Genomic DNA, 22,727 nt, shown 5'->3' on the forward strand with positions numbered 1-22,727 from the left:
ATACAGTCCTCATGAATTAAAGTAACATACATATACATACGAAATATAGCAACCAAGTTTCATACAATTCAAAATAAATACAACGAACATAAAAAGTTTAGGACATGCTTTTCCACCCTAAAACATTTAAAAACCGAAAATAGGGGAAGTCGTGAATACTCACAATATGCTAAATATAGCAACCAAGTTTATATGAGTTAAATAAATACAACGGATATAAATAGTTTAGGACATGCTTTTCCACCCCAAAACATAAAAACTGAAAATAGGGGAGTGGTGAATACTCACAATATGAAAAATATAGCAAAAAGTTTATACGAGTCAAATAAATACAATGAGCATAAATAGTTTTGGACATGCTTTTCCACCCAAAACATTTAAAAACCGAAAATAGGGGGAGTGCATGAATACTCATATTATGAAAAATATAGCAACCAAATTTATACGAGTCAAATAAATACAACGAACATAAGTAGTTTAGGACATGCTTTTCCACTCCAAAACATTTAAAAACCGAAAATAGGGGAGTGGTGAATACTCACATTATGAAAAATATAGCAACCAAATTTATACGAGTCAAATAAATACAACGAACATAAGTAGTTTAGGACATGTTTTTCCATCCCAAAACATTTAAAAACCGAAAATAGAGGAGTACGTGAATACTCACAATGCATTGAGATGATGCAAATGGTGCCTTGAACTACGCTCCGCTCGTACCACTATCGTTTTCCTACAACGATGTTACACACTAATGAGTCTCTAATCGAAATCTAACACTAGTATCACTACAAGAAAACTGGCCTTTAATGACGCGCAAACAATGACACTCGCTGATAGACGACGTGCATTTGTAAGTGCCCTAAAAGATAATGTCAATTTTGCAAAATTTGAAGGATAGATGGCACGCATTTGTGTGCGCCCTAAAATTAGTTTCAGAAAAGAAAAAAAAATGCGGAGGGCGCCTTTCATAAAATGTGTGTTGTGTAAATGTGTCGCTATAATTTTTAAGTGAAACACACGTTTTAGGCGGGAAATGAAATCGACGAAAATTACCCCCGCCTATTGAATCCCAAAAATTAATCCCTCCGCCTCTTCTACTTAGCAAGAAAAAGCCCCAGGTCCCTTATCTTCATCTTCAGTATCATCAAACATCTCGTTCATCCTCTGCATTATTTCCATCGTTCTTCCCTCTCCTCACTGATCAATACCCAAAAAACCCTAATATCATAACCACTCCTATTTTCTTGCACAACAAAATCCTAAAACATCACCAAATACTAAATTCCACAAAATCGTTGTGACCATTTTAGCTAGGGCTTTTTTCAAGAACGAAAACACTCTCGCATCTCACGTGAACCCTATTTCTTTCTCATGCTCGAACCCAAGATCACCAGCGATCCTATAACAGTTCTTTCAATTGCTTGATTTTGTCGATTCGTATACGACTGCATCAGCAACTGATCCAGTCTTGCACCAAAATCTATTTGAAGAAGATTAGAGATAGAGGGAGAGGTAGGGCTCGTGGTGGTGGTGGTGGTCGAGGTCAAGGAAGATCATTTGGTGGTGGAAGACCAACATGGCCACCTCGTAGAGGTCCCCTTGCTGTCAATGTTCGACCCTCAACTTATACTATTGCAAAGGCAAGCTCAAATCTATGGATAATCTTATACATTTGATTCAGAACCTCTTAACATTTGCATTACAAATTCAAACATGAGGAGAAGTTGCTACTAAAGAATTGTCACCTATCTTGGGAGGTTCATCATGTCAAATCACCAACACCAACACCAACAATTTCTGTTTCTTTTCTTTTTTTCTTGACCATTTTACCTCAAGTGATAAAAGGTTCTGTAAAGGGGGAGTTTATGGTGGATTCTATTTCTTTAACTGGGATATCTTCAGTTTCTAAAAAGGGAATGTTAAGATTGTTTGAATAATTGAATGTTTGTGGAGAATGAATGGTGAATTGTGTTAAGTGTTAACTTGGTGTATACTTGCTCCAGTCTTTCCGCAGACCAAAGATATCCAACAATCATGCTTTTGTTATTAAATGTATTTCAGGGGGATTTCGGGAAATGTTATGATAGATGCACGTTCCACAGGGAAATATTATCACTGTAAGTTCATTATCTGGAATATTATATTGTCATATAATTTGTAAAAATAAAAAAATAAATTTGGTCAACGTTTGACCAAGGAAATAGGAATATTCACATGGTTGCTAATTATAAGGTTGTATTGTATGTATGCAGTTGTAAGGCTTATGTGACGTGCTGCTTCCCACATTACATTAGAATGTGCTTTACAAACTCATCCAAACATCACTCTTATTGGAGAAGAGGTACACAATTCAATTTATTTTTTAATTTTTTTTAGAGACTCACTGATTATTTTTTTGTCATATTTCTTACAGGTTGCATCAAAGAAATTGACACTAAAAAAGGTTACAAATTACATAGCAGATGTAATCTGTAAACGTGCAGATCTTGGTTATAACTATGGTGTTATTCTCATACCTGAAGGACTTATTGATTCCCTGAGGTAAAAAAGTGCAAAAGACGAGAATACCCTTGTCAGGCATTCTCATACTAATAATCATTGTTGATGACTTGTAGGTGCAACAACTGATTTCTGAATTATATGAAATATTGGCAAATGAAACTGTTGATGAGGGAGGAATTGTAGACAGGGGAAGTATCCTGGTTGTGCTCATTTTGCCATAAGAGGAGGGCGTAGAGATTCCAAAACAGAATACCAGTTGCCAGTAAGTTGTTATTACAGTATATTTTGTTTTGTTCGTAAAAGGTTGTTTTCCTAGTAGTGAACAGATTATGATATTGATCTTGATGCAGAAAGTCAGAACCCAAATGATCAGGTTAATTTAATTATTTTTATCCAAGATAATTTTCACTCTGTAATTTCCATTTTTTTTTACTTGATATGATTTTTGTGATTAATAATACAGGGTTTTGAGAAAATGATATCGGGAATGTATTTAGGTGACATTGTTAGAAGAGTAATTCACAAAGTGTCATTAGAATCAGATATTTTTGGACGAGTTTCCTCTAAGCTTTCAGCAAGATTCATGTTAAGGTATGTCATAAAACGAAATTCTTTACTCTTTTTACCAATGTAGGGGAGGAAATGTAAAGTGCATTGTATAGATTGATAAAAAGTTCTCAGCAAATGGGATTACAAAAAAGATAAATTCATATTTTGTTTCTTAAAAATACTCAGTACACCATTAATGGCTGCTATGCATGAAGATGACACCCGAAACCCGAGTGAAGTTGCCAAGATTCTTGAAGAAACCCTAAATGTAAGATTTTCCTAGTTTCTATATAAAAAAAAAATACTTTTTTGAATCTGGGTTTAGTTTCTTTTTTGACAAAATTAATTCATTATCAGATAAACGATGTTCCACTGAAAGTGAGAAAACTGGTGGTGAAAATATGTGATGTGGTGACAAGAAGAGCTGCAAGGTTAGCAGCAGCGGGCATTGGGGGAATTTTGAAAAAGATTGGTAGGGATGGGACTGCAGTGATTACAAGTAGAAGGGTTAAAAGTGGAAAAAATGGGAAAATGAGAAGAACAGTTGTAGCAATAGAAGGTGGATTATATTAAAGCTACATGATTTTTAGGGAATATTTGAATGAAGCAGTTACAGAAATATTGCAGAAATCCCAACAAACATTATTTTTAAAGGATTTTGATGGAATGGAATGACTCTCAATTGGTATTCTGTTAGAGTGATTTTTCTTGCATCATTTTCTGAAGCACTTAAGTACCATGATTTTCTCCATCTTTACCACACATTTTTTTTTCTTTCTGAAGACGCAGCAAAAAATGAGGAAGAAGAGAAGGGCAGAATGGTAATTCATGCCATAGAAAGGGCAATGGTGTTAGGTTGAGAATTTTAATGGGGTTTTCATTGTGCAAAGGTATGAATGTCTACTACATTTTTTCCTTGTTTTCCTATCCTGATTCTGAGTTTATGTGAGTTGTTTATCCCATTTTGTTTGATGCTGTCATGAAATGTTTCAGCACGTTGCTGCAATCTGTCCTTATCTTATAAAAATCATACAAGGCCATCAGATTGTCCAAAAATCATGAAGTATAGTTTTCTGGAAAGGTTAGTGTATCTAGTTTCACTGAACTTTGGACCACTTTTCCTAATTCCAATTCCTTTAAGGGTATAAGTACCAATCTTTGCAAACTGGTCCATGCAGCCCACTGTTTGCATCAATCAACTTCAAAAATTCATAAAGGCTCCAAATGCCATGAGGTAAAAGCCTATAATCAGGTATGGAAGTCTATTTTCATCCTTACCAAGGGCTTAACTTAATTCCAAGCACAAAAGTTCAGCTTAGTACAAGAGTGCAAACTAGCCCGAAAATTCACAAATTTCATGTGCTAACTTGTCATGTGCACAAGTAATTCTACAAAGCATGATTTATGTAACAGTGAAAATGATCCAACATTCCATTTGAAGTGTTTGCAGATATTCAAGTGAGTAAATATCAAGTGAATTTTGAAAGCCATGTTATATATACACATTCCTTTATCTGTTTTGTTTCACGTGTGACACATACACTTGAAAGCTTTTACCTTTTGATAGAGGTATGCAAGATTAGTTTCCAAAGATTTTGCGCCCAAGGTACCCTTTTGTGTTCTTTAAGTATTAACACTCCTTGTGAAATATGATTTTAAAATTTTCAATAATTGATTTTCTTTTTTCTTGGATCTGACAGTGGGATATTCCAAATTTGGATATTCCTACTTCTGAGCCTGAACTAAACTTGCCCACAACCTTGAGAGAGCTTTCATGTGAACTTTATAGGTTTATCATAGGAATGTCCGAATGACGGTTATGCCCTTCCTACCATAAAAAGCCATTTATCAATTGATTTTTATATCATGCAATTTATCTTACCTAAAAATTTCAATTTTGGGATTTGTAAATTTAGTTTTTTGAGGTGATATATTCAAGTTTACAAAAGATGATAAATGATGATGGGTTTCAACGAGCACTTTATATGATTGACATTGGCCAAAATGACATTGTTGATGCGTTTGCCAATAAGTATTCATATGCCCAAGTTGTAAAAAGAATACCATTAGTTCTTGCAGAAATTAAGAATGCCATCAAGGTGAAATTAAATTGTAAAAAAAAACACAAAAATAGCCCAAACAGTTAAACTTTTGACTCATTTCCATTTTATATTTATTTTTTTTCCAGAGTATACATGATAATGGTGGAAGTAAATTTTGAGTTCCTAACATTGATTGGTTTCTTGTTATGCTCAAATCTTAATAGCTATCATGCCAACCTTCAACAATAGTTTTGGATTGACAACTTCTAGCAGAAGATATCGCGTACGTGTTCTTGTGTTGTTATTATGGATTTGGGAACATCCTTGCTTACTAGTCCAACTGTATGTATCTCACGTGAAGCTTCTATTAGTACTTTTAATCTCAGGGATTTCAATTTTTTCATATTTCTTGTATAATAAATATTATGAAATATTAGCAATGTGTTACATTTACTTAATATTGGAATGATTATTTGTATTTGACATATTTGTGCAAAGAATTATTCTTAGTGTTTATGGTATTTTATTTTGTATTATTAGACTTTTAATGTGTTATTTAATTTTAAAATTAGTAAATCTATCAAAAAATATATAATTTTAAAAATATTTAAAATTATGACCCGCAAAATGCGTGTCGTCTTCCTTTATGACAAGGGCTTCCTTGATACGCAAAAATGTGTGTCATCTTCATTTATGACATGGCCTTTCTTGACAAGGGCTTCCTTGATACGCATTGCGTGTCATAAACACGCACGTCGTAAGGTTACGACACGCAAATGCGTGCCGTCTTCCTTTATGACAGGGCCTTCCTTGATACGCATTGCGTGTCATAACCGCGCGTCGTAAATGCACGTCGTCTCTCTTTATGACAGGGCCTTCCTTGACACACATTTGCGCGTCGTCTGAGCGTTTTACGACGCGCAATGAGCGTCGTAAAAGGCCTTTTTTCTAGTAGTGTATACATACTACTACAATAGAATTATGTCAATATTGTGTCAAAGTTTAATATTGATAAGTTACAAACATTTTTCTGTGGAAATTAAGTTTCAAAAAATCAATTGTTATATAACAATTTAAGTGGAAAATTTTCCATTATTGAAATGTTAGTATTTAACATTTTAGAGGTGTTCCAATGATTAAATATTCAAAAGCTAAATCAATTTATTTCTAAAATTTCCCAAAGTTTTCATTTCAGTTTTAATTGAAGTCAAAGACCTCAAGATAAATTTTCTTGAATTTTTGATTTGTCTAACTATTTTTCAACATTTAATTCCATGAATAATCATAAAATCATGGAAAAATAGTAAATTATCATGAACAACTTTTATAATTTTTTTGTAACTATTTTACAGTTTACATAATCTAGGAAAAATATTAATATGTGTTTTCAAAAAGTTTAATACAATTTATCTAATTTTTGTGTATTTATTCTATAAAAATAGAAATAAATAGGTAACCGTTTTAAAAATTCACCAAACGTTTTTTACAAGTGTTAATACACATTTGTAATCTGTGAAAAATATAAAAATGAGTTTCTAAAGTGTTTTACCAAATTTTATGATTTTTGAGCATTTATTCTTATAAAAATTGAAATAAATAGGATACAGTTTCCAAACTTGCCCAAAATTTGTGTAACACTCTTAATATACATGCAGAAACTGTGACAAATATAAAATATATTTTTCAATTAGTCTTTCTATTTTTCTTTGTTTTATCCTCTTAAATAATCATTAATTGGAGAATAATTATTAAACAGTTAAAGTAAATTACCAAAATTTTTTTAAAGTTCATTTACAGTGTAAATAATCTGGGAAAAATCTGAAAGGTGGTTTTTATCTACTGGAATCCGAATTTGTGTATTTCAGTGTATTTAATCTTAGAAAATAGGAGACAAATAGTATACAGAAGAAAAAAATCGTCAAAGTTTTTATGTAGCCTCCTAATGTACTTCAAGGTGTTCTGGTAAATTGTCATAATTTTTGGATGAGTAAAACTATTTTTCCTGTTTTTAGTCCATTATAAATACAAAAATCGAAGAAAAATAGGAATACATTATGTAAAATTCTGAAAATATTTTTATAAGTCTTCCACAGGGAGTATAAGCTGCGAAAATTATTATATACCCTTTTCAAATTATCTAACTTGGTTTTATGATTTATTGGTGCTAAATAGAAAAGAAAATTCAAAACCATAATAAACAGTAACAAAAACCGATGAAATTTATTGTGGTGTCATGATTTAGCATAGGGGTCTTTCACGAATTTATCTAGGATTTATAGATCTCAGAAACTATTTTATATCATTTATTTCCATATTTTATTTCAATAATTATAATAATTCGAAAAAAATGAATTATTTTCAGAAAATTTAATGAACATCTCATTTTGCTTATGGGAATCTGGGAAAAATCGGATTTGGTCAAAAAAGGAGTTTTAGATATTTATTTGGAAATAAATCCTTCATTAACATATTTGAAAGCTTTTAACAACATACTTTGATGATCTAGCATCTAAGCTTGAAGATCATCACATGCATGTTTGTTTGAAGACCATTCATGAGTTTGAAATGTTCAAAAATCGTTTTTGAAAGAAAATTTAGAGTGCATGTGGTGATTTTCCACCAAAACTTGTAGAAAAATGCATTCTCATGATTTTGACTTAGGTTTAGGTCCTTGGATTTCACCATTTACAACATACATGTTGTTTTTGGATGAAATCCTACCACCATCATCATCAAAACTGAAGTGATTGAACGTGCACACATATTTTCTAATAGAAAGGTGTAGAAGAAGAAGGAAATGCAAGAAAAACCTTCAACACTTGAAGGAAAATGAAAGGAAATCGTGTTCTACCTTAATGAACACCACTACATGATGAAGATTTTGTGTTTGAGGTGTGTTATTGGACTTGTTTTCTGGAGAATTTTGTGGTTGAGGGAGAGAGGAAGAGAGAGTAGAGAGAAAATGAAGTGAGGGAGTAGGGATGAGCTTTGGAACCGGACGGGTTCGGAACCGGAACCGGTTTTCGTATATTATAAGAACCGGGAACTGGACTGCCGGTTCTAGCACCGGTTCCGGTTCCGGTCCCGGTTTTTCGGTTATTTTTCAAAGTAGAACTGGTTGAAATACTATAAGATTATATGCTATCTTCTGGAGCTTGTAAATGATTCAATATTTAACTAAATTATGACTTTTTACATTCTAAATTGAAGTACAAACACTAAACTACATGATGAAAAAAGAATCAAGTGATTCCGACTTCATATGAGTGAGTTATGCGCATTTTAAAAGCGGTGACAGATTCCAAAAAAATAAAAAATGCTGAAACAGAAAAACGCAGCATTGATATGTTGTCTTTCGGGGTCTATAACTGATTCAATATCTAACCAAAATATGTGTTTTTATAGTCTAAAATGAACTACAAACATCAAATTACATGTTGGAAAAAAAAATTAAGTAATTCCGACGTCATATGAATGAGTTATACACATTTAAAAAATGGGACATATTTAAAAAAAACAAAAAAATAATGCTGAAATAAAAAAAGGCAACATCGATATGCTTTCTTTCGGGGCATGTGTTTGATTCAATATCTAACCAAAATATATGCTTGTACCGTCAAAAATGAATTACAAACTCCAAATTACATGTTGGAAAAATATAAAATAATTTCGACTTCATATAAACGAGTTATGCGCATTTTAAAAAATAAAAAAAATGTCAAACCGGTTCCGGTTCTTAGAACCGGGACCGGTTTTCATAAAAATGGAGAATCGGTAACCAGACCTATTACAAATTCCGGTTCCGGTCCGGTTCCGGTTCCGGTTCCGGCGGTTCTAATGCTCATCCCTATGAGGGAGTGTGAGAGAGAAAGAGATGGAGTGGGTGTGTCGGGAAAGTGATTGAGTGTGTTAGGAAGAGGAGAGAGAGAGAGAGAGAGAGAGAGAGAGAGAGAGAGAGAGAGAGAGAGGGAAAGAGAAATCCGACTTTTGAGGTTATAATATCCCTCTCCCTTTAATTTGTCTTTATAAATTTTAAATATTTTATAAAAATATCAATTATTTATAAATGATGCAACCTAACCAAGTTTGTATGCATAAAAGTGTTGATTTTTGGTTTATAAATTAAGATAAATGTTAATGAGTTAAATTTCATTTTCCTTGAATGCATTTTCATAATTTTAATTATTATAAGATCATATTATAAGGTTCATAATTATTTTTATAGAATTTTTAAGGTTAAAGTTTATAAATGTGAGTTTTTAGGGCATTTATGGTTTTTGAGAGTTTGTAAATCTTTGGATATCAAAATTACTTGAATTTTGAGACTTCAAACTATTTTAGAGTTTCATAACTCTTATTCAAATTAGAAATATTGTTTGTAATTTATTTTTAGTGGTTTATTGGCATTCTATGTAGTGATTCCGAGATTCAAGCGAAATTGAGGAATCAAGTATACTAGTCCTACTCTTCAACTTTGACTTAAGTTTCTATGAGACTTTGACCTAATTTCTACTTCTAGGTCAAGTGCATAATGTGTGTATATGATTCATGAAATGGTGTTCGAGTTAAAGAGTGACCCAAATATGGATAGTCACTACACTTAAGTAGTAGTAGAATTCACATATCAATTTGAAATCTAAGTACGCCATCCATTGTTTCTATCTGTTTCCAAGTTTCTACTAGGTTATAACTTAGCTTCTAGTTACTAAGTCTACTATGTGTTGTGCCTACATGTGCAACTAAGTCTAGTCAAATCTAGAACCGACTCGAATTTTGACGGTTGTCACAGTCTCCCCCGGTTGAAAGAATTTTGTCCTGAAATTCAATTCGTGACACATTCTATTAGAACTCAGTCGAATACAATTGTATAATTGGAGAGATGGTGACTTGAAGACCTCTTTGATTATTTTGGGTTAATTCCTCAAGGGAAGAGCCCAATTCTTTAGCTATAATCAAATTAATTTTTCCCTAATTCGAGTTCTACAATTTAGATTGCGAGAAACTAGGATCATGGAAATCGTGATCCAAACATAGCGACCTAGTCAAAAAAGATCATTTAGTTAGATATTATCTGAATTAAGATAGCTATAAGTTTTGTTGAAGCACTAACTGCACTGAGCGTTAAATCCGCATTGATCCTTAAGTCGCGTTCTAAATTAGCACTAAGTGTAAATTCGCCGTCTAGTAAAGAAGAGATTAGAAACAATTTGTTCACTTCCGGGTTGGCTACTACATCTGGAAAAGATATATTTCAAAATAAGAAAGGGTAGCACGAATGAATTGGAAGCGATCGAGGGTAAGTCCCAAAAAACTCCGTACTAAGGGTAGGCAACGATGTTTTGGTACATCTCAAATGTAAAGGCTATTTAAGTGTCATCTACAAAATAAGTTACGAAATGATTGAGGATCTCTGAGGCTATAATTAATACTACGGTTACTCTTACAATAATAGAACTATATTCGAAGAATATATATAACTAGAGAGTCATTAGTTCTAATGAAGGCGGTAAAAGTTTATCATATTTTAAATCACATTGTGTAGATAGCATTTTAAGTGTTTAGAAGTGATAGAAATCTCACTGTTATCAAAATGTGTGTTTAGAAATGATAACTAATCTCATTATTATCAAAATGTGTAATAATTCCAAGATAATGAAGATATATGTGTGGCGATCAAACGAAGTAGTAAAAATAATAATAATAATTTAAAGTTAAATGTTTAAGTCGTCATTAAGGGAAATTTTTTTATAGAAATATCTATATTATGCTTTTTGTAAAAATCGACTAATTGTCTAAGTCAGGACAAATACAAGTTTAAGAGGAGTCGGAATACTTATGAAAAAAAAAGTATAAGAGTTAGGAACTCACTGATAATTGCAAAGTAGAATACTTTTTTAAGAAAGGTGTAAAAAAAATGTCAATCTTTGGAAATAGTGTATTCATAGTTTAGTGTTTCTACAAAAACAATCATTTAGAGAATAGATAATCGTAAAATTCAAAACTTTTGATGTATTTAAAGAAAAGAAGAAACATAAGGATATATATCCTCCACATATATTTTTCGGATATAGAAAAATTATAAGCATAAAGGTATTCATCTTGTGTATTACTTATAATGAAAAATACAATGAAACTTGCATTTTAAATCAAGTTTCCAAATTTAGAACGAAAGAGCAAATGTAAATAAGGATTACTTGTTTATAGTATATTTCAAAATAAAAACAAGATATATATGATAAAAGGTGTAATTGAATATATCCAAGTTGACTAAATCAAAGGTATGCCTCATGACTATACACGTATTAATCTCTCAAAACGAAAGGGTAGACTTCTAGTCTATATGTGTACGAACATGGTACCAAGAGAAGCAAAATAGATAGAATCAAAGTTAGACATTGTATTATGTTAATATTATGGCGTGCGAGATCTAAAATCAGAAGGAGAGCGAGAAATAAAGTGCGGGGGAAAGAAAAAGGAAGTTAGCGGTGGCAATGATTGTTATTGTTAAAATTATAAGAACAATACCTATAGGTAGATTTAAAACCAGGTTGGGATATATTTCAAACTTCAATATTTGATTTATATTGACGATTAAATAGACATGTGGGAGTTTTAATGTGTTTGCTAAGGATTGCTAAAAATCATAAGTTATGTATTAAGTTAAACTCGATTTGTGAAAAAGAAGAAGCCCTACAGATGGCAATTAAAAATCCTACAATTTTGACTTTTTAGACTAAAGTCCAACAATGACTAAAATGAATAAGGTAAAGACTCAATATATTTAGAAGAATAGTTATTCATTGTTGAGAGTGTATCACTGGAAATTTAAAAGTGAACACTAAGTTTTCAAATGCTATAAATTTTAAAAACTTTATAGATTATAAAACTATATTGGAGCAAAGTACACAAATAATGTATGTTTTGACATATAAGCATTAGAGATGTCTTATAAACATGTTTGAAATAGAAATTTGCATAAATATCATGTTGGGTTTCGAGAAACACATTAAAGTAAACTACAATGTCTAAATGAGAAAGCTGTTAAAAATGTCAAACAAAAGTGTTTTGAAGATTCAATGAAGCTTTCACACATAAAATGAACTTCAACGTCATAGGTCCATGTTTTGTAGCAAAGAGTTTAAACACGATTATAAAAGAAAATGTTCTAGTTTTTCGAAGACGTGTCAAAATGGTAAGCAATGTTTAAAATGGTTTATGTGCCCTCAAAAGCACATCTATCCATTGAAATGGATTTGAAATGAAATTGAAATAGCAATGTTAAAAACCAATATTGGTTAAATTGAGTTTTGAAGATAAGCGTTAAGTTAAAGCAAGTTGTCAAAAGAGTTTTAGCGAGAATATGGCTTAAATTGTTAGGAAATGTATACTAAGTTGAATGATGTGGTTATAAAATATTTTATCGATGATAAATTAAAACGGTGAAGCGAAATAATTTTTCGATGGAAGATTAAGAAGTAAGGAATAAGTATGATAGTGTAGCTGATCGTACCTAAATACTAAGGCGAGTATAAGACAAGTACCAATGTCTTTTTCCCAAAGATAAAGGACAAGAAAAATTGTTTGGAAAAATGTTTTATGGTGTCAATGTAGTTTACGACCTTTTATAGAGGTCAAAGGGATATCCTATGTTAAGTTTTAAGCTCAAGGTGGAAACAACCTAGACCTAAATCGTAGCGTAGAAATAAGATCTCACATATAGGTTAAACCTCCGTGTCTCCTTGTGAGTCGAATCCGGAATGCCCGCCAATGGTATACAAGTGATTACATAGTGGCGACTCATCTACCTCCTTACGCAATGCTCCAATTATCATTCGTGTCGATATAGAAACACTTTCTCATAGTTGTAACTCTAGTACGAAGACGATGAAGAGGTATTGAAGAATAATTGGTATAGGTTTCGACTTATGATTATTACTAGTGTATATCTAGCTACTAACCTTACATCTAAAGTAAATAGCTACCGAGGAATACTCATTCTCAGTACTAAGTGCATTGCTCCTAGAGTGGCTAGTAATATAACCTAAGTGGTTAACCTAGCACTTGATAAGGGGTAAGAATATTTCTAAATAAAGGCATTTTTATAAAAGTGCACTTAGTTTCTAAGTGTATCTAGATGACTGCCTATTGATGTGCACAAAAGTACCCACTAATTTTAATATTTATAACCTAACAAACTTAGACTAACTATGCACTTATAGGCAGTGTACCTAGTCAGATTACAGTATAGCTTAGGTAAGTCGGGTGTCGATCACAGGGAACGGTGGTGAATTAATTTAATATATTTGATTATAGGTTACAGGTCACACGGAAATAATAAAGAAATAGTTTAATAAATCTCAAACTAACAATTAACAACTCTCGATAAACTAACAGGAAAGCAAATCTCTTCAGGTACTTTGGTTTAAATAAATTACACCTTAAAAACATAGACAATTGCATACACAAATTCATTTATTCATGTTCACCGATTCCTAAAATGATTAGATTCGCATTCACTATAACTAATCCTTTATCAAACAAGTCAATTTAAACAGTGATCAGTTGATTAAACTAACATGCTTCCTAGTGTTCAGTTCGTATCAAGCAAGACTTGTAAATATAGCTAATCAAATTACTAATTCAATTTAACCTCTTGTTGATGGTCATCAAACAAGGCTCACACATTAACTTACTTATTCCCAAGTTAATCCTAGTTTCACATTCGTTGTTCCTAGACTTATAATCTTGATGGTCATCAAAAATCATAAGAGACAAGCAATCAAGCAGATGTTCATGCAACTCGATTCATTTAACAACTAACAGCAAATAATTATCATTAATACGTAAGGATCTTTTAACAAGCTTGACAAGATAAATTAAACACAAAAAAACTATTTAATATAGCAATTAGTCTAATAATCAAAGCTTCATTCAATCATAAAAACAAAGTAAAAGGTTTTTACACCCAAATCAGAAACTAAATACAGAAAAGTACCACAATGGAATGCTAAACATGGTCACGTTAGCAACCCATATGATTACCGACATGTATCCGCTCTCCAATCATTCCGATCTCTGCTCCCGTTAGCTTAACGGCCTTCCAGCCGCCTCCTAGACCCTCAAAACGGCAAGTATGAAGTTTTCTTGTTGCACAAGTCGAAGTGGAATATCATAGATTATGAAAATGGTGGAATGATATGGGGTATTTATAGTTGATGGAGATGGAATTATATTGAATATTAGAGTTGGATTGGAATAAGGAAATTAATGTGGCTTAGGGATTAAGCAAATAAAGATAAGGAAAGTGGTGCTTGGGGAATAAGTAACTTGGAGGGAATTTCCGTCCAGCGTTTATGCTTCATTTTCAAGGCCGATTTTGGATAAGATAAGTGTCGAATTAGCCAAAAGTCCCTATCACATAAGTCGTAGGAAATTTCGTCTAGTTTCCAGAACATTTTGAATCTCGTCAATTGGACTTGTGAGTCATCAGATATACCCGAAACACTGAAGAGGGGTCAATCTGCCAGCAATATCTTTTTTGCATCTTTTCAGCTCCATTCTCTTCCTTTTGCATTCCAACTCCCATTTTTACTGTAATTAAATATTTCAAGGCATATTAAGTATATTTTAGTTCTAAATAATAATAATAAAGGCTAAAATATTAAGATATGTTTCACATAAATATATATAAAAACACACATATCAAAATACCCCACACTTAGCCTTTGTTTGCCCCCAAGCAAACTGACTTTTATTATTTCATCAATATCGCATAGAATAATCCATTTCAAACCCATCCATTATCCCAAGACCGCAATGCATGTATTTGTGTCTATAAATCCTAAGAAACTTCTCATTCCTAAATACTCACAATCCTTATGAACCTTCACCCCTTAGTTTATATGGCACTCATTTTTGCAACCCTCCGAATCAATCCTCAAAAATCTTTCTTAACCTCAACGTATTTTTGTAAAGCTACCCAAGCATACATAATCTAGAAATTACAACTTTAAAATACCACAATGGAGCTCTTGGAATTCTTCTATTCCTTTGAATATTTGATATTGATTTCTTTGAATTCATCACCTTTTGGATTTTTGGTATCTTCAACTTTTGAACTTTTGGAATTTTGATCTTCAAATTCTCACTTTAATTGCTCCAAAATTCTTCAACTTTTTGGTAATTTCTCTCTCTTTTTTTTTTCACATGTAACTCACTTTTTTTTCACTCAAAACCTACATGCTTAAGCAGGGGCGCTTAACTTCAACCCTTATTGGTTAGAGTATTAGTCTAAGTGCAATGACTAAAAAAACCTTTCCTGGATAGATTTCAGGTTTAGGCTGCAAAACATATTATGTCATATAAACTACTAGATTACCTTTCATATCTCATGACCTTTCACTAGGAAATGGGAAGCCACAAATACACTATAACATGTGTTGGCTCAAGTAAACATTTGGGTTCTCATTGGATCATCCCATACAATATTAGCAAAATTTTAAATTATCACTAGATTTTCTAAATTAAACTATTATTTCAAGTTTATAAATTTTTAACTAGTTTTTAATTTTTCAATTTAAATTGCTTTTTCGACCCCTTACCCCACACTTATTTCATACAATGCCCTCATTGTATGCTAAAACTAATAAAAACAGTAAAAAGGGAGAAAAAGGAACAGACTCCCCTGGGGTAGTTGTGGCGAGATCGAATGAGGCTGCTAAAAGTTGCTCCATAAATGTGTTGAAAACTGGAACTGTTGCTTCTGAGTATGCCGGTAAATAAAACCAAGAATGTCAACTTCTAAAATGTGGTGCAAACGATTGCAAACTAAAGCAATATATAGTGACCATGACATGGGAAAGTGTCAACCACGTTGTGTCGTCGAGTGAGGAAAAAACCATATCGCGAATAATAGCATGGCCACGACGAGGTAAGTGGTGGTCACGTCGTGCTATATAGAATAGTAGCCTCCTCTCGTGATGAAAAACTCCGCCACGACATAGGAAAGTGTCAACCATATCATGGAAGCCGGGATGATACTTCTACATCGCGTCAAAATAAAACTCCATGGTGTGGGAACAGCTCATCCATGCCATGGGAATCAATGTATAGTTAGAAACGCCACTCTTCGAAATAATAATCCCTCCAAATATCGATGCGCACCCCACACTTATTGAAAGTCATGGCTCTCAAGTGTCAACTTCAAACTCTCACACGGTTTTTTCTCTCGTGACAAATCAACATTCGACCTTAATTATTGAAATTTCTGAAAGCATCTGAAGGGTAGCAAAGATCTGAAACATCAAGAGCATCAACATGGAAAAAAAAATATAAACAAACAAAAAATAAAATTAAAAACTCACTAAAATAACTAAAAAAACAAAATAACTAAAAAGGATATCACAATCACTCGTCTTCGTCGAAATCAAGCTACAATTGTTGATTAAATCCCTTGCATGCAAGAGGTGGTTTGTGAAAACAAAAACTTTCGGGACCTGTCAGACTATTTCCTTTGTTTTCTTTGCACCATTAACTAAAAAGTAGAACAAGAGTCGACCCAACTAGTCAAGAGTAGCAAGAGTTCGGTCTTCCACTTAACCACCTCGATACGCCTTGCTATACTACGCCTCGTGGATTGAGTTGGACAAATCACCCAAAGTAGTAGACTAAACAAGTCAAGAATTCCCTAATCGCTTGCAATCTCGAAACCCATGCAAAAAGTAAAACCAAACAATGTGTATGATCACGAATTCCTGCACATAGCAACAAAAACCTTCCCGACAAGTGAAATGATATCAACGAAACTAAAACTAAAAAAAATAAAATTAAAAAATCACTAAAAACAAATAACGAATAATCAAATAAACTAAATTAATTGAAAGTCGTTCCCCGGCAACGGCGCCAAAAACTTGATGTGCACAAAAGTACCCACTAATTTTAATATTTATAACCTAACAAACTTAGACTAACTATGCACTTATAGGCAGTGTACCTAGTCAGATTACAGTAGAGCTTAGGTAAGTCGGGTGTCGATCACAGGGAACAGTGGTGAATTAATTTAATATATTTGAATATAGGTTACAGGTCACATGAAAAGAATAAAGAAATAGTTTAATAAATCTCAAACTAACAATTAACAACTCTCGATAAATAACAGGAAAGCAAATCTCTTCAGGTACTTTGGTTTAAATAAATTACACCTTAAAAACATAGACAATTGCATACACAAATTCATTTATTCATGTTCACCAATTCCTAAAATGATTAGATTCTCATTCACTATAACTAATCCTTTAGCAAACAAGTCAATTTAAACAGTGATCAGTTGATTAAACTAACATGCTTCCTAGTGTTCAGTTCGTATCAAGCAAGACTTGTAAATATAGTTAATCAAATTACTAATTCAATTTAACCTCTTGTTGATGGTCATCAAACAAGGCTCACACATTAACTTACTTATTCCCAAGTTAATCCTAGTTTCACATTCGTTATTCCTAGATTTATAATCTTGATGGTCATCAAAAATCATAAGAGACAAGCAATCAAGCAGATGTTCATGCAACTCAATTCACTTAACAATTAAAAGCAAATAATTATCATTAATACGTAAGGATCTTTTAACAAGCTTGAAAAGATAAATTGAACACAAAAAAAACTATTTAATATAGCAATTAGTCTAATAATCAAAGCTTCATTCAATCATAAAAACAAAGTAAAAGGTTTTTACACCCAAATCAGAAACTAAATACAGAAAAGTACCACAATGGAATGCTAAACATGGTCACGTTAGCAACCCATATGATTACCGACATGTATCCGCTCTCCAATCATTCCGATCTCTGCTCCCGTTAGCTTAATGGCCTTCCAGCCGCCTCCTAGACCCTCAAAACGGCAAGTATGAAGTTTTCTTGTTGCACAAGTCGAAGTGGAATATCATAGATTATGAAAATGGTGGAATGATATGGGGTATTTATAGTTGATGGAGATGGAATTATATTGAATATTAGATTTGGATTGGAATAAGGAAATTAATGTGGCTTAGGGATTAAGCAAATAAAGATAAGGAAAGTGGTGCTTGGGGAATAAGTAACTTGGAGGGAATTTCCGTCCAGCGTTTATGCTTCATTTTCAAGGCCGATTTTGGATAAGATAAGTGTCGAATTAGCCAAAAGTCCGTCACATAAGTCGTAGGAAATTTCGTCTAGTTTCCAAAACATTTTGAATCTCGTCAATTGGACTTGTGAGTCATCAGATATACCCGAAACACTGAAGAGGGGTCAATCTGCCAGCAATATCTTTTTTGCATCTTTTCAGCTCCATTCTCTTCCTTTTGCATTCCAACTCCTATTTTTACTGTAATTAAATATTTCAAAGCATATTAAGTATATTTTAGTTCTAAATAATAATAATAATAAAGGCTAAAATATTTAGATATGTTTCATATAAATATATATAAAAACACACATATCACTATAATATGCAATGCCCGTACGCACACCAGAAAATTTTGTTTTTCAAAAGTTTAAGTTGAAAATTGTTTTGAACATAATTCTAGTATAACCATTTCTAGCTTCACATTAACTTTCCTTAATTAAGCATAGTTAGCCAGGCTATACTTAATTAAAGTCCAATAATGCGTACTCGAATTAGTTATACCAGTAGTATGTTCAGTATTTTTAAAACGTTTTGAAAGTTTTTGGCTATAGTTGTGGTCCTCCAAAGGATAACTGGTATTCTCTATAACCTTCGGGTCTGATACCATTTTCTGTCACACCCCGCTAAAGCGGAAACACGAGGCGTGGCAGTATAAAGGGTTTCATAGCAAAAGTTAAAAGATAACACCAACCATAGTATTAAAAATCATTACAAATTTACAATGGGTTTGAACAAATTTTAAAAGAAATTACAATGTAAATTGAAATACAACACATGCGAATGCTCCTAAAAGTGATGTGTCCCTAAGTGCCACTTACTCGATGATTCCTGAAAAAGCATGTAAAACGAGCGTCAACTATAAAAATAGTTGTTGAGTACTCACAAGTTTAACAAAATAATATTGGTTCATGAATTGAAATCAAAGTTTTGATAAAAGTTTCCAATAATAAAAGTATATTGTTAAAAGGAGTAAATAAGTTTGTAAAAACAAAGTTCTTTGTCATCATGAGAGATAAAGTATGTTGCCCGAATAAGATGCAACAATCATATTCTCATGGAAGATAAAGTTCGTTACTCAAACGAGTAAACAAGTTTCATTGCTAAAATGAGCAATCAATTTTGTTGCTACAAGGAGCAAACAATTTCATTGCTAAAACATGTATATAAGTTTTCAATAATAAAACTTCGTTGTTGTAATGAGAAACAAAGTTCATAGCTAAAATTAATAAACAAGTTTATTGCTATAATGAGTAACGAGTTTCATTACTAAAATAAGTATTCAAGTTTTATTGCTAAAATAAGTATAAAAGTGTCGTTGCTAACATGGGAATACAAGTTTCGTATGTGCATAAAGAATAGTATGTGCATCAAGTTTCCATTCATGAGTTCACAACCCAAGCCTAATGACCGAATCGTGCCCTATTGACTACTATGTGTATCGCAAACATAGTGTATAAAATGGTAAAATGCACTCAAGCGAATCGTGCGAGTGAGGAGTTGTCTTCCTCCTGATAGCGCTATCCATAATAACCATAGGCTCAAAAGAGTTAATGAGTTGTGTCTAGAGATTCTAGGGACTTAACCGTGATACAGTCCTTATGAATTAAAGTAACATACATATACATACGAAATATAGCAACCAAGTTTCATACTAGTCAAAACAAATCCAACGAACATAAAAAGTTTAGGACATGCTTTTCCACCCCAAAACATTTAAAAACCGAAAATAGGGGAAGTCGTGAATACTCACAATATGCTAAATATAGCAACCAAGTTTATATGAGTTAAATAAATACAACGGATATAAATAGTTTAGGACATGCTTTTCCACCCCAAAACATAAAAACTGAAAATAGGGGAGTGGTGAATACTCACAATATGAAAAATATAGCAAAAAGTTTATACGAGTCAAATAAATACAATGAGCATAAATAGTTTTGGACATGCTTTTCCACGCAAAACATATAAGAACCGAAAATAGGGGGAGTGCATGAATACTCATATTATGAAAAATATAGCAACCAAATTTATACGAGTCAAATAAATACAACGAACATAAGTAGTTTAGGACATGCTTTTCCACTCCAAAACATTTAAAAACCGAAAATAGGGGAGTGGTGAATACTCACATTATGAAAAATATAGCAACCAAATTTATACGAGTCAAATAAATACAACGAACATAAGTAGTTTAGGACATGTTTTTCCATCCCAAAACATTTAAAAACCGAAAATAGAGGAGTACGTGAATACTCAAAATGCATTGAGATGATGCAAATGGTGCCTTGAACTACGCTCCGCTCGTACCACTATCGTTTTCCTACAACGATGTTACACACTAATGAGACTCTAATCGAAATCTAACACTAGTATCACTACAAGAAAACTGGCCTTTAATGACGCGCAAACAATGACACTCGCTGATAGACGACGCGCATTTGTAAGTGCCCTAAAAGATAATGTCAATTTTGCAAAATTTGAAGGATAGAGGGCACGCATTTGTGCGCGCCCTAAAATTAGTGTCAGAAAAGAAAAAAAAAGAAATGCGGAGGGCGCCTTTCATAAAATGTGCGTCGTGTAAATGTGTCGCTTTATAATTTTTAAGTGAAACACGCATTTTAGGCGGGAAATGAAATCGACGAAAATTACCCCCGCCTTTTGAATCCCAAAAATTAATCCCCCCGCCTCTTCTACTTAGCAAGAAAAAGCCCCAGGTCCCTTATCTTCATCTTCAGTATCATCAAACATCTCGTTCATCCTCTGCATTATTTCCATCGTTCTTCCCTCTCCTCACTGATCAATACCTAAAAACCCTAATATCATAACCACTCCTATTTTCTTTCACAACAAAATCCTAAAACATCACCAAATACTATATTCCACAAAATTGTTGTGACCATTTTAGCTAGGGCTTTTTTCAAGAACGAAAATACTCTCGCATCTCACGTGAACCCTATTTCTTTCTCATGCTCGAACCCTAGATCACCAGCGATCCTATAACAGTTCTTTCAATTGCTTGATTTTGTCGATTCGTATACGAGTGCATCAGCAGCTGATCCAGTCTTGCACCAAAATCTATTTGAAGAAGATTAGAGATAGAGGGAGAGGTAGGGCTCGTGGTGGTGGTGGTGGTCGAGGTCAAGGAAGATCATTTGGTGGTGGAAGACCAACAGGGCCACCTCGCAGAGGTCCCCTTGCTGTGAATGCTCAACCCTCAGCTTATACTATTGCAAAGGCAAGCTCAAATCTATGGATAATCTTATACATTTGATTCAGAACCTCTTAACATTTGCATTACAAATTCAAACATGAGGAGAAGTTGCTACTAAAGAATTGTCACTTATCTTGGGAGGTTCATCATGTCAAATCACCAACACCAACACCAACAATTTCTGTTCCTTTTCTTTTTTTCTTGACCATTTTACCTCAAGTGATAAAAGGTTCTGTAAAGGGGGAGTTTATGGTGGATTCTATTTCTTTAACTGGGATATCTTCAGTTTCTGAAAAGGGAATGTTAAGATTGTTTGAATAATTGAATGTTTGTGGAGAATGAATGGGGAATTGTGTTAAGTGTTAACTTGGTGTATACTTGCTCCAGTCTTTCCGCAGACCAAAGATATCCAGCAATCATGATTTTGTTATTAAATGTATTTCAGGGGGATTTCGGGAAATGTTATGATAGATGCACGTTCCACAGGGAAATATTATCACTGTAAGTTCATTATCTGGAATATTATATTTTCATATAATTTGTAAAAATAAAAAAATAAATTTGGTCAACGTTTGACCAAGGAAATAGGAATATTCACATGGTTGCTAATTATAAGGTTGTATTGTATGTATGCAGTTGTAAGGCTTATGTGACGTGCTGCTTCCCACATTACATTAGAATGTGCTTTACAAACTCATCCAAACATCACTCTTATTGGAGAAGAGGTACACAATTCAATTTATTTTTTATTTTTTTTTAGAGACTCACTGATTATTTTTTTGTCATATTTCTTACAGGTTGCATCAAAGAAATTGACACTAAAAAAGGTTACAAATTACATAGCAGATGTAATCTGTAAATGTGCAGATCTTGGTTATAACTATGGTGTTATTCTCATACCTGAAGGACTTATTGATTCCCTGAGGTAAAAAAGTGCAAAAGACGAGAATACCCTTGTCAGGCATTCTCATACTAATAATCATTGTTGATGACTTGTAGGTGCAACAACTGATTTCTGTATTATATGAAATATTGGCAAATGAAACTGTTGATGAGGGAGGAATTGTAGACAGGGGAAGTATCCTGGTTGTGCTCATTTTGCCATAAGAGGAGGGCGTAGAGATTCCAAAACAGAATACCAGCTGCCAGTAAGTTGTTACTACAATATATTTTGTTTTGTTCGTAAAAGGTTGTTTTTCTAGTAGTGAACAGATTATGATATTGATCTTGATGCAGAAAGTCAGAACCCAAATGATCAGGTTAAT

The 22,727-nt window shown here is 32.9% G+C and overlaps 2 long non-coding RNA genes across 2 annotated transcripts; both read left to right on the top strand.

The window, feature by feature from the left end:
* Window positions 1-2,055: 2,055 nt before the first annotated feature.
* On the top strand, window positions 2,056-2,676 carry LOC111897842 (uncharacterized). The gene is made up of 3 exons (XR_002852404.3): window positions 2,056-2,120; window positions 2,256-2,344; window positions 2,417-2,676. It is a non-coding gene; the product is annotated as an uncharacterized LOC111897842 (long non-coding RNA).
* Window positions 2,677-21,917: 19,241 nt separating this feature from the next.
* Window positions 21,918-22,380, top strand: LOC111897839 (uncharacterized). Its single transcript, XR_002852402.3, has 3 exons — window positions 21,918-21,963; window positions 22,099-22,187; window positions 22,260-22,380. It is a non-coding gene; the product is annotated as an uncharacterized LOC111897839 (long non-coding RNA).
* Window positions 22,381-22,727: the final 347 nt, after the last annotated feature.

Source organism: Lactuca sativa, chromosome 5 (assembly GCF_002870075.4).
Source record: "Lactuca sativa cultivar Salinas chromosome 5, Lsat_Salinas_v11, whole genome shotgun sequence".
In the NCBI taxonomy this organism is placed as follows: Eukaryota; Viridiplantae; Streptophyta; class Magnoliopsida; order Asterales; family Asteraceae; genus Lactuca; species Lactuca sativa.